Raw genomic sequence first — 11,686 nt, 5'->3', positions numbered from 1 at the left:
AAAAAATAAGAATAGCATGGAAGATTTTCACTTCTTATTTAAAACAATTTGATACCAATCTATTTCTTAAAACTATGTGTACGTTTATTTAATAATAGTGACTTACAAAGTATAATTTTATCTTCAGAACATAAGCATGGTTTTCTATGCTGCACATGCTGGGATTAACCCAGAAACCGTATGCTGAGGTTCAAGAATCTTAAAATACGTTCACTGCCCCATAGCTAAGTGGTTACACTGACATACGCTTAATACAGCTTTTAATACTGTCAAACAAAGCATTGTGCAAACAGTAAACTTGTTTGGACTTTTTGACGTCCTAGGGTAAAACAACTCTTACTAGGATTTCTTTTAGAAGTTAAGAATTTGCTTACTTTCCACAAATTCACACACACTTTAAGAAACATCCTTTTTCATGTTTCACAAGTCCTAAGATGCAGTTGAAAATAAAAACTTTCAGTGAAAGATTAGATTCTTAAGCTTGTGGTGCTAGGGGCTATTGACCATTTTAGGGCCTGAATAAGAAGCTTCCAGAAATAGAAACTAGTTGATTGCAGAAAACCAATGAAAGTATATCACCCAATAGAAATTTCTCTGTCAAACAGATCTTTAACTAAAATTAACCTGGTGAGTTAATTTCTTGGGGGAGAGAAGAGTGAACAGGATAATAGAGCAGCCGGCTTACTGGACCTCACTCCACAGAGAACACCCTGGCACTGACATGGAGGTGTAATAGGGAGGCAGTTGCTTTCTTTTCTTTTCTTTTTTAATGTTTTACTTATTTCTGAGAGAAAGAGACAGTGTGAGCAGGGGAGGGTCTCAGAGAGAGGGGGATACAGAATCTGAAGCAGCAATGCTAGCTGTCAGCACAGAGCCCGATGCGGGGCTCAAACCCATGAACTGTGAGATCATGACCTGAGCTGAAGTTGGACGCTTAACCTACTGGGCCACCCAGATGCCCCGAGGCAGTTGCTTTCAAAATTTAGGATGGGAAAGTAGACACCTGGGAAATATTTTTCATACAATATTTGACCCAATATGGAAAGCAGGAATTACCCAAGCTGCCACAAAGTGTCAGACAAAACAAAAGAAAACTGAGTTAGCCTAAGAAGTCTGTTAGGGCCCTGGGATCAATCTGGCATTAAGTCCCAAACAGAGTTAACCATCTAGAGAACGGTTGCTTTCACTCAGGCTTCTTTATGGATTGTAAGCCTGTCACATTCCACTCGTTTCATGAGCATCATCTACAAGCCACACTAAAAATTAATTAGCAAAACAGATTCATCACTGCAATTATAGGACACAGAGAGTCTAGAGTCGGGAATGTAATGTTTGCCATAGAACTATCTGGCTAGAAAGGCCAGAAAGACAGGACTGCCTGCCCATAATGGGACGATTAATCAAAGTTCCCTAAGCAACTCTTCCATGGTAAGCCCACAATAAAAGAGGAGGAGCTGCAAGGCATCGTCACAGAACACAGCTCCGAACAACGTGATAAAACTGTAGAAACAAGGGCAGAGAGGCCAATCCGATACATCAATCAGAAACAGAGCAGCTAATTTTAAACACATGAAACTTTTATAGGCTAAGAGCTTCAACTGCAGACATTGACAGGGCCTTAAAATCTCACATGTTATTCCAAACTAAAGGACACAGTTAGACACAAACTGAGGCAGCTGCCAGCGACCCCCAGGGTCGCGTCTGCTCTTCCTGGCTCTCTAACAGCTCTGGCCGCCCGCTGGCCCCAGAGGTAGCACGGGGCTGGCCCACAAACGTAGTTCCTCTCGCAGCCCGGCCACGATGCTGCTCCAGCGCTGGACACTGGCCTGGCCTGTAGCAGGGATGCAGACTCCATATTGCCTCTCAGAGAGGCATGGGGAGGCTTCTCGAGTGGCTTGAGCTTTGTTCCCTGCCGTTCAGGGAAAGCGCTTCCGTGGCGGTCTGCAGAGGCAAAAATGAAGTCAGCGTGTACACAGGTTCCAGTGACATCCAAATCCCCAGACACAGCCGGCCCTGCGGCTGACTCTATGTCTCCCCTCTGCAAGGTGTCTATATGAACCAACGCATTCTTTCAGCTTTAATTAAAGTTGGGTTTTTGTCACTTGAATTACTGTCTATCATCTGAGTAAATAGCTTATTGAAGAAACACCGCTCTTTAGGGGAATAAATGTAAAACATTTTTTTTAATCATTGCCTGAAGCTATACCACTTTTAGTCTCCCTCTCATCTTTTAAAGATACGCACAAATTAAATTCCTTTCAGTTTTTGTGTGAGTCAGCAGACTTTTTTTGAAAAGAACCAGATAGTAAATAGTTTAGGCTTTGTGGGTCACATGTGATCTGTTACATATTCTTGTTTATTTTGGAATCCTTTTAAAAAAATNTTTTGTGTGAGTCAGCAGACTTTTTTTGAAAAGAACCAGATAGTAAATAGTTTAGGCTTTGTGGGTCACATGTGATCTCTGTTACATATTCTTGTTTATTTTGCAATTCTTTTAAAAAAACATGTCAAAACCATGGACTGGGGTTGGATTTGACCCATGGATTATTGAAAACAGTTCAGTTTTGAGCTTCAGTCTCATTGTCGGGAGGCACATGCCTACTGAGTGTGCTGGGCGGCCAGGGTGCGCCCTCTGACACCAAGCAAATTCTGGAACTGCTCACACAGACAACTAAGGAAGTCGAGGTAGTCCAGCGTGACTACCACAGCCAGCAGCAGGGTGGGGCGAGCAAGGTGTCCAGGACACACAAGCCAAGGAGCTTCTCATGCTTAGGTGCTAATGCTGCACTGTACAAACCTAGGACTGTGTGCTTCCCTGAACTTTGCACCCTGGACGCCATCCCTTGTCTCGTCCTTCTCCCAGCGTAGACGACCACTAACTGCTCACTCTTAAAAAGAGGGAACTGGCTCGCTTACTCGTTTCTACGTTTGCTGTTTGCTCAGAAAGCACTGGGCTCTTGTTCCTGGCTTCTCCTGGAGCATAACTCACTTCGTATATTCATATCATCTCAGCCCATGAATCACTCCTACCCTCAACGGGACCTTGGGGCAAGGCAAACCAGCCAAAAGGCTGAGGCTCATGCTTTTATGGTGTGGTGAGTAATATATGCGATTTTTTCTGACCCAGGAGTCTAATGTCTTCTGCCATCGGACATGGAGGCTAACTTGTTAGCTCGCAAGGTAAAACCAGACCCTCCAATGGTTCTTGACATTCACATGTGATGCAAAGCCCCGTTTCTGCACCCCTGCCCCGAGACCCAGCTCCCTCATGGCCGGATGCAGAGCTCCGTTTCTGCACCCCTGCCCCTAAACCCAGCTCCATCATGGCCGGATGGCAGCTCCAGGACTTGTAGCAGCATCAATACTCTCTCCCTTTCCTTCTGCAAGTCTGGTGTTGGGAGCAAGGAGGGCGGGTGAGGGAGGTAGAGACAAGTAGGTGGCGGTGGGAAGGGCCCCTCATTTCTATTGACTGGACTTGGTTCTGTCTCGTGCTGGTGGTTTTCTTGGGCTACTGTCAGCTTCACCTCAGCCCCCTACCGGAGGAGGAGCTTATTCCTTTGACCCATATGTGATAAATGTCCTCAAAGCCCCTTTGGAGGTGGGCCGTCTTCTCACTTGACCGAGGTAACTGTACAGTTCCTGTCCTTCCTTCAACTTCACGTTCCTTCTCAAGGAGCCCAAAGAATCTCTATGGAACTCTTCCGTAGCCTGAGGGTTTGCAAACCTAGAGCAGCGTGGCAGCTCTGACCCTCTTCTATGCAGGCACCCACTCCACGTCCACATCGAGGTCCCTTCATCCTCTGCTGACACAGGCTTCTCTTGCTGACCTCTTGACTTCAGAGACCTGTAGACAGAAGCAGATAGTAGTTTCTACGTACACAGACTGCCCCAAATTCTATGGGATCTATTTCCTGCTCTCTCTAGGCTTTGTTCATACTCCACTGAAGTAACAATACCAGAAGGACCTATTAAGACTCTTGGTCTCAGATCGATTGTGTTGAAGCCACCCATTCCATTCCCCCAAGCCTGGGAGAAACCACCAGGAGGAGAGGAAGAAGTCCCCTGCTACACTGTTTCCCCTTAAGGTCAAAATTTCACTCCCCCTTCCTCAGACTTTTTACATAAACTTGTGGGTGAAGAAAGTGGTTGATACAATAAATCCAGAATTTGGCAGTGTTGGTCAGGAGAATATGGGAGAATTTAGTACCCTTTGTTCTCAGCTTTGGGCCTTGCCAGCAATTCCAGAATAACAGGAAAATCCTTACTGAATATCACACCCTCATTCATAAGACATGGGTCTTTTTAAAGTAATCTCTACACCCAACATCGGGCTCAAACTTACAACCTGAAGATCGAGTCACATGCTCTACTGACTGAGCCAGCCAGGCACCCCCTAGGATATGGGTCTTTTAAACACTTTGGAAACGATCATATGCAACAACTTTGCAACACTGTTACGTTCCATTCTAAAATAAATCCCACAATGGGAAACTTTGTACTATTTTCATAGGCTTTAGTATATATGATGATAGCACAAACAAAAGCTGGTCTCAATTTTAAGGGAAACTTTTTTTCAAGAGAAATTTATAATACATTCAAACATATTAAACAGAAAAAACAACTTCAGAAATCGGGAAAACAGAAAATTTCCTTACTATAAAACTGTTGTCTGACTCAATAGAGTGCTTATTGTTACTTCAGTATTCAAATTACTTTATTGTCCACAAAGGTGACAATATCAAAAATATCATCTTGTGTAGGTTTAGGGTTGGCCTCAGAGGGGTCTAGATCTTTATAGCAGTGGTTCTTAAACTTCAGTCTGCATGCATTGGAGGCCCCTGGTGGGCCTCCTAATTGCTGGACCCAACTAGCCCATTTCTGACCCTATTGGGTGGTGTCTGAGAACCTGCATTGCTAACAAGTCCCCAGTGATATCAATGCTTCTGGTCTGGGGATCAAACTTAGAGAACCACTGCCTAGCACATCATTTTCTAGCTCAGGGCAGCCCAGGGGCCCAACCCGGCCTTTCTTTATACAGTTTTATTGTAACATATACACTCATTNTGCAAATCTTTTTTTTTTTTTTTTTTTTTCTTATCCCTTCCAGAATATTCACTGTTGGTGAATTTGGTCCTTTATAGGAAAAGTTTGCTGATCTCTGGTCTAGAGTATCATCTTCTAGAGCAAAGCCAACTCTGCCACACAGCCTTCTCAACCGGGCAAAGGATTATAGAAGGTAAACATCCAAGTGTAGCTGCTACCACAACTAGGGCTTATTTCATTAATTATGCAATTTGATTAAATTGTATAATGGCTTTGAGTCTGTATGGGTCATTTGTAGCTATATTCAAACTTTAAAAAATATTTGCTCAAAACCTTGCTTTATATTCAGGTCATTATTTTAATTCCTTTAATGAAAAAAAAAATGTCTCCATACACCTTGGAAGATAAACAACTGTTGCAATTATCTGTGTTATCCAGTAATGAGGGAAACTGGAAGGAGGCAGCATTTACTATAGTGGAGTTTACTTCTCATACAGAGATATACATACAAGGAAAAAAATCTCATAAAGTCAAAATTATGCTTGGAAATCTAAGTCACCTTTAAAATACAGTATACAACATTTACAGACCATGTTGGAGGCAGACTCTCAATATGTCCAACACAGCCAATTTCTCCTTCAGCATTCAAACAGATGGCTCATTCTTTGGGTGAGCACCAGATGAAGTAGTTGGCTTGTATTTGAGGCCATCTTGTATAAAAAAAACTTATCTTTAAACACTAGAATCACACCCTGCACAGTGAGAAGCTCACACTACAGGGCTTAGAGAATCTATGACCAATTGAGGGAGCTATAGATTAACATCTCCCTTTTAACACTTAGTCTGTGGGAATGCTCGAGAGAAATGGTAGGTGGAAGTGACTGCATGACTTAAATTCTCAGCCCTTCTCTATTACTCCTCTCTGGCCTAGAAAGCCAGTTGGAGTCATAAAATTTGAATGTATGGGACTCACCTATGTCCATGAAGATACTGATAATGAAATAAAGGTCTTGTAATGGTGGTTCATATCTCACTCTTGATACCAATTTCTGTATTGCTCTGCTCAAAATAAGAAACATCCTGGGTAAATTTAAAGGAGAAAGATTTAAGATATATCAGCATCAATAACTAGTACTTTGACATTGTTGTCTCTGTTTATGTCGGGGCTTGTTAACTCCAAAAAATCCAAGCTGAAAGTTGACTGGGTCATTTCATCACTATCCATCATCTCTGACCCCAAAGAATCATGGTCATGGCTGAGTCAAAACCATAGCGAAATGAAAACACACAGACAAAGCTGCCTTGGGCTACTTTCCTCTGACAAAGGCAACTTACAGGCTGTCACTTTAAGGCTCCATCCTTATTTAGTACAAATACCAAATACCAAGCCCTTCCAAATGATCACAAAAATCATTTGAAGGCATTATTCATATTTTCACGGTAAGTTCACATGAGATTATTTTTAGAAAGACAAATCCTTGGTTAAAAATTTTTAAAGATTCTTAAGTCCAAGTTTACTCACATTCCAAATAAAATTAAAATGCTACATAAGCTGAGCCTCATACAAATCACGTGAAGCTAGATATTAACCTTATTTTGCATATGAGAAACTGAAGAGCACAAATAAGTCACACAGGTTTTAAGCTAGAGCTGGACCCTGACCTGAGGTTTCCTGGGATTCTAAGGAGCTGACTTAGTAGGTTTCTTAATAGGTAAATCAAGAGCTAATGTTGGTATAATCGTAATGGGAACATGAAAAGAATATAAATTAATTACTATACAATAATTTTAGCTGTTGAATGTAGAAGTCCAAAATAGGAAAAGGTAAAACAGTCTGTGACAGGAGTAACAGCCTCAGGAAATGTAAATTTCCAGCAATTTGTATTACAGGGCTAGTGAAAATGAGGAATGCCATCGCTATCTTGCTGAAATAGGGTAACGAAAGTTTAAAAGGTTCTTATTCCTAGTAATGCTACCTTTCCCGTAGCATATTATTCATCTCTGGTCAAGTGAACGAACTGTACCCTCTTCCTGTTTTGTATAAAAAATCAGAAATATAGTTTAAGGACGCTTGGGTTCATTAGAAAAAATGGATGGCTTAAACTTTTCAGAATTAATGTAAGAAATTCAGTATACTTACTCATAAATCACTATTCATTTGATTCAGTTTAGTAAAATGTAATTGTTTCTTAAATTTAGTGCTTATGAGTGGAGATTGTTTAGACTGACCAACCCACCTTCCATCAGAACATCAGTCAATGATTAAAGAAACATCTCCTCATTAAGGATGTAGGACTTCATGATTTCCTAATAGCTACCATAATTTCACTTTGAGATTTAATGAACATATAACATAAAAAAATCTTCTACCTCAATTTGTTTTAAAATCTGAGCCCACTACTGATTCATACTAAAAAAAAGTTGTGTAATATCTAAGCATACGTATTTTATTAGTCAGCAAAATTATGGTAGTATTGGTTGTCTGAATTCAATATATTTATCATCCATGATTCTCTGCTTGCAGTTTGGACAGAACAACTGTCAAGCTTTAGGACTGTCCTGAGCGCTGGAGGACACCTAGCATCTTCGCCTCCAGCACACTAAGTGCCAATAAATAGTTCACTACAACCACAGCAGCATGTGGGCATGATCCGTGAATGTGTCCCCAGATAGTGTGGAAACACCACCACTCCCTTCATCCCCTTCAGGAACCATGGTGATGGGCATTACGGCAGACGGGGACGAAGTCTGGCAAAGCTAGTCAGTTCTTTGGAACAGAGTTTTACGAAACTAGATAGGTTCAATGTAAGATTTAGCTGGGAAATTTTCCTAAAATAACTCATGACATGACTTGTTGACTAATTTATTACTGAGCTAGATTTGATTCTGGAATGATACATCCATATATTATAAATAATGAATACCGTTTATTCTACTAGACACTTGTGTTCGTTTAGGCCAAAGAAGGGTTCTGAGTCAGAACTCTAAACTCAGGAACTGTACTGCTTTCTTCCTTCCTTGGCTGCTACCTACCCCTAAGTACCACATAGGATTTGGTCCTCTTTTTAACCTGAAAGAGTAAAATATAATGGAAAATCAGGGTATCTCTATTTATTAATTTCACATACCATCCAAGATTTTTCTTTAAAGCAATTCAGATTTATTAATATTATTGATTTTATAGAGCACATTTATATATCAGTTTCAGACTTACTTTTGTTATGCCTCTACATATCACAAAGATATTACACTATAAAGCCTTCGCACAATTATGTATATGAACGCCAAACCAGAAAGCCTTCACTGAATTAAGACCACACGGAGGAAACTTTATTACGATGCATGTGAATCTGAAATCTAAAAAGTGGGTACAGAATCAATCTGCTTTCACACTTTTTCTTCAGTAATTCATCTGCCAAAAAAAAAGGGGGAGGGAGGCAAATTTTCATTAAAAATTTTTCAAGTCTTCCAATCGAAACCACTCCTTAGCACACAGCCACAGAATCTTTGCTTTATATAAGCTTGTTTTGAAAATAACCCAAAATATCCATTACATTTGTGTATTTGTTATAAGCTGCCATGTACATTATAGATCCCTGTCTACATATGCACATAAACTGGCTATATTTACTGTAATAATGAGATTGCCTCTATAGAGTAAATGATACAATAAATGTTCAACTGTTTTGAATGGTTGATTTCTATTTTATGGTCAGTGATATGTCTTCATTGTTTTGAAAATGTAGGCAACTGAAATTGTCAATACCATTCCTCTATAGTAAGCACTAATAGGTGTGTTATACATGAATACACCCTATGCATTCCTCTGAATCAGGTGAAGAAAAGTAATAGCCATAACTTGCTTAAAAAGTCATATAAAATAGCTGCCATTCTTGCTTCTAGTTTTGGATTAATATTTTTAATTTGGAGAATTTAGAAATATACAGGAAATGTGTGACTCGTAGACTAACATAATTCCATGTCTATATAATAATCCGAGTTGTGATTTACAACAGATACCAAATACAATGCAAGCTTATTACACCTATCCAAGGCTTCTTCATCCTAAAACATTTATGCTCTGAATTGCTGCTAGCTCTAAAATGTTTATATCCATTTTAAGTATTCATTTGCTTAAATTTAAGCTTTCTGCCCGGCAGCACCCTAAGAAATTTTTAAACTATATTCTTGACTTTTTAATATCTTTTTACTTTGATCATGGTCTAGATTGTAGATATCTGGAAAATCCAAACATTTTGGGGTATATGTATTGTTGAAATATTTCAAAACAGGTGATACTATTTGGGGCTAAAATAAAGGAAAATTTCAAGGTCAAGAAACTCCAAATCTATAAAAAATATCTGCGATCAAATAGGTGGCATGATGCCTGATGTTATTTAGGGAGGCCAAAGTTTCCTGACATTTATAACAGGAAACACACGAAATGTAAGTGCAAGCGCAAAATGAGCACACTAAAAACCATAAAAAGCCACGTAACTGGTAAAATACCAACGATATTCAACTAACAATTAAAATTTTTGTATAAAGGCTTTCACTGTCAATTTCACTGTGTGTAGTTTCTGAAACCAATTGGTTGGAGAAAGGGGGCTTTCCTAAACTGAGCAAAAGCTTAAGATANGGACGCTTAACGGACTAAGCCACCCAGGCGCCCCGAGATCCTTAGATCTTAAAAGTACAAAACAAAGTCCTGACTCTCAGTCTTGACTGCATATTAGCATTACTACAAAGTTGTTTAAACAAACAAACCCCTCCCCCCCCCCAAAAAAAAATCCACCCGTGCCCTTGCTCTGTCCCCAGAGACTCTGTTTCAAGTGTTTGGAGTGGGGACACAAACAATCCTATTTATTACAAGCATGCAGGTGACCCTAATGTACAGACAGGGCTGAGACCCACTAAACTAGAGCAAAAATCAAATGAAGGAATCAGCAAAACCTGACAGTAATCTTGGAGTCTGACGATCTGTCATGGAAATAAGCTCATCCATGCCAATATAAAAAATACAAGTGACTACTTTATTAAGACTGAGCACATTCTCATTCCGATTGAATTTTAAATAGACAAGAGAAAACCATTCCTCCTGCCTTTTTAATCCACGAGGAATGTAAGAAGCGTAATATGAAGAGTGCCTTACCGGTCAGCCGAGTAAGCCTCCATTCGGCTGTACAGAAGGACTCGGAGGAGCTCACCTCTCAAAGGCCAGTCCTCCCACCCCTAACCTGGATCTACTTGCCTCTGAGCCTATTCTACACGGAATGTTCTCTCTTCTGTATCTCAGCTCTCTCTTGAATCCATCCCACTAATATTTGAACATTTTAGACTCTTCCGCCTTAAAACACACGCCTGGATCCCTGACATTCTTGCCCGTGAGCCCTCAGCACCGCTCACCAAGGCAGCTGCTAAGTCCTGGGCATCTCCTCTCTCAACGAAGTCGCCAGGTCCTTCTTTGGAACTGCCTAAAACAGTCTCTCAGACAGGTCACCTCTCTGCATGCCTACTGACACTTCCCAATTCCAAGCCTCCTTTGCCCCTGTATGCAAGTATGGAACAGCCTCATAACCCGGTGTTCTCAGAGTCACTTTTCTCCTCCCAGATCCCTTCGCAGCAGGATAGCCAAAGTCAGCTCACTCTGGCAAATTACCAAGCCCAAGCCTCAGTTTCGTCACACGTAACATCCATTTTCCCCCGCAGACTTTGCGGGATTATGGTAAAGATCAAATGAACACTAGACAAGAGCAGTTAGCAACCGCAAGACACACAGGGTAGCTATTATGTTTATGAATGTACAAATACTTAACAGCAAGTAAACTACTTACTTTAGGGGAGGAAATATAATATTCAGGGACTAAATCAAAAGGCCTATGGAGTCATGTTCATCTTGCCCCCACCAACCTTCGAGGCTCACTTTAGACTCCACACCCCAGCCTCGTAAAGCTCCCTGTGTCTGGAACGCTTTCCTTGCCCCGCTTGGCCAGCGAACTCCTGCTCCTCATTCACGTTTTGACATAAATCTTAATTTCTTCAAGAAACCTGATTCCCCCACCTCCCTTCCCCACAGCGTCAGGTCTCCCAAACCTGACTTGTCAGACATCACATTTGTCATTAGGTGTTCCACGACCTTCCTTCCCACTAGCCTGCGTGCCTCACGAAGGGGGTCTGTGGTCCCCCGAATAAGCACCATGACTGGCAGAATATCGGTTTCCAAATACTTAGTAACTGAATTTAATGACATAACTGGGTAACACCCGCAAGTGCCCCACTCTGATAGAGGCCCGGGGCTCCCTTCATCAGGAGTGGGTGACTGCTGGCATTTGCTTGGTCTCCTTTGAGCTTCACCAACCAGAAACACTGCACCATGAAGAGTAAGGAATGTACCTTCAACTTTTATTTCTAATATGACTTTTTGAATAGAAAAGCTAGATGTCTAACGTAACTTCTCTGGAGGTAACAACAGCTGCTTGGCACCATAAAGATCTTCACAAGTGTCTTGAAACATTGTTTAATCTCCTTGAGCTAGTTTTCTACTGAATTTAACTTAAACTAGTTCTCTTTTCTCAGTGGGACCAGAAAGACTTGGTTTTGTTCCCACTAGATACATCTTGCTTTAATGCGATGGGTCACATGA

The 11,686-nt window shown here is 40.9% G+C and overlaps 1 long non-coding RNA gene across 1 annotated transcript; it reads right to left on the bottom strand.

The window, feature by feature from the left end:
* Window positions 1-1,556: 1,556 nt before the first annotated feature.
* On the bottom strand, window positions 1,557-9,675 carry LOC144221325 (uncharacterized). Its single transcript, XR_013332034.1, has 4 exons — window positions 8,258-9,675; window positions 6,017-6,102; window positions 3,725-3,844; window positions 1,557-1,941 (listed from the first exon to the last, which is right to left on the bottom strand). It is a non-coding gene; the product is annotated as an uncharacterized LOC144221325 (long non-coding RNA).
* Between the last annotated feature and the right edge of the window lie 2,011 nt (window positions 9,676-11,686).

Source organism: Crocuta crocuta, unplaced genomic scaffold (genome assembly GCF_008692635.1).
Source record: "Crocuta crocuta isolate KB4526 unplaced genomic scaffold, BGI_CrCroc_1.0 scaffold20, whole genome shotgun sequence".
Lineage (NCBI taxonomy): Eukaryota > Metazoa > Chordata > Mammalia > Carnivora > Hyaenidae > Crocuta > Crocuta crocuta.
This window is presented reverse-complemented; position numbering and strand designations above follow the sequence as displayed.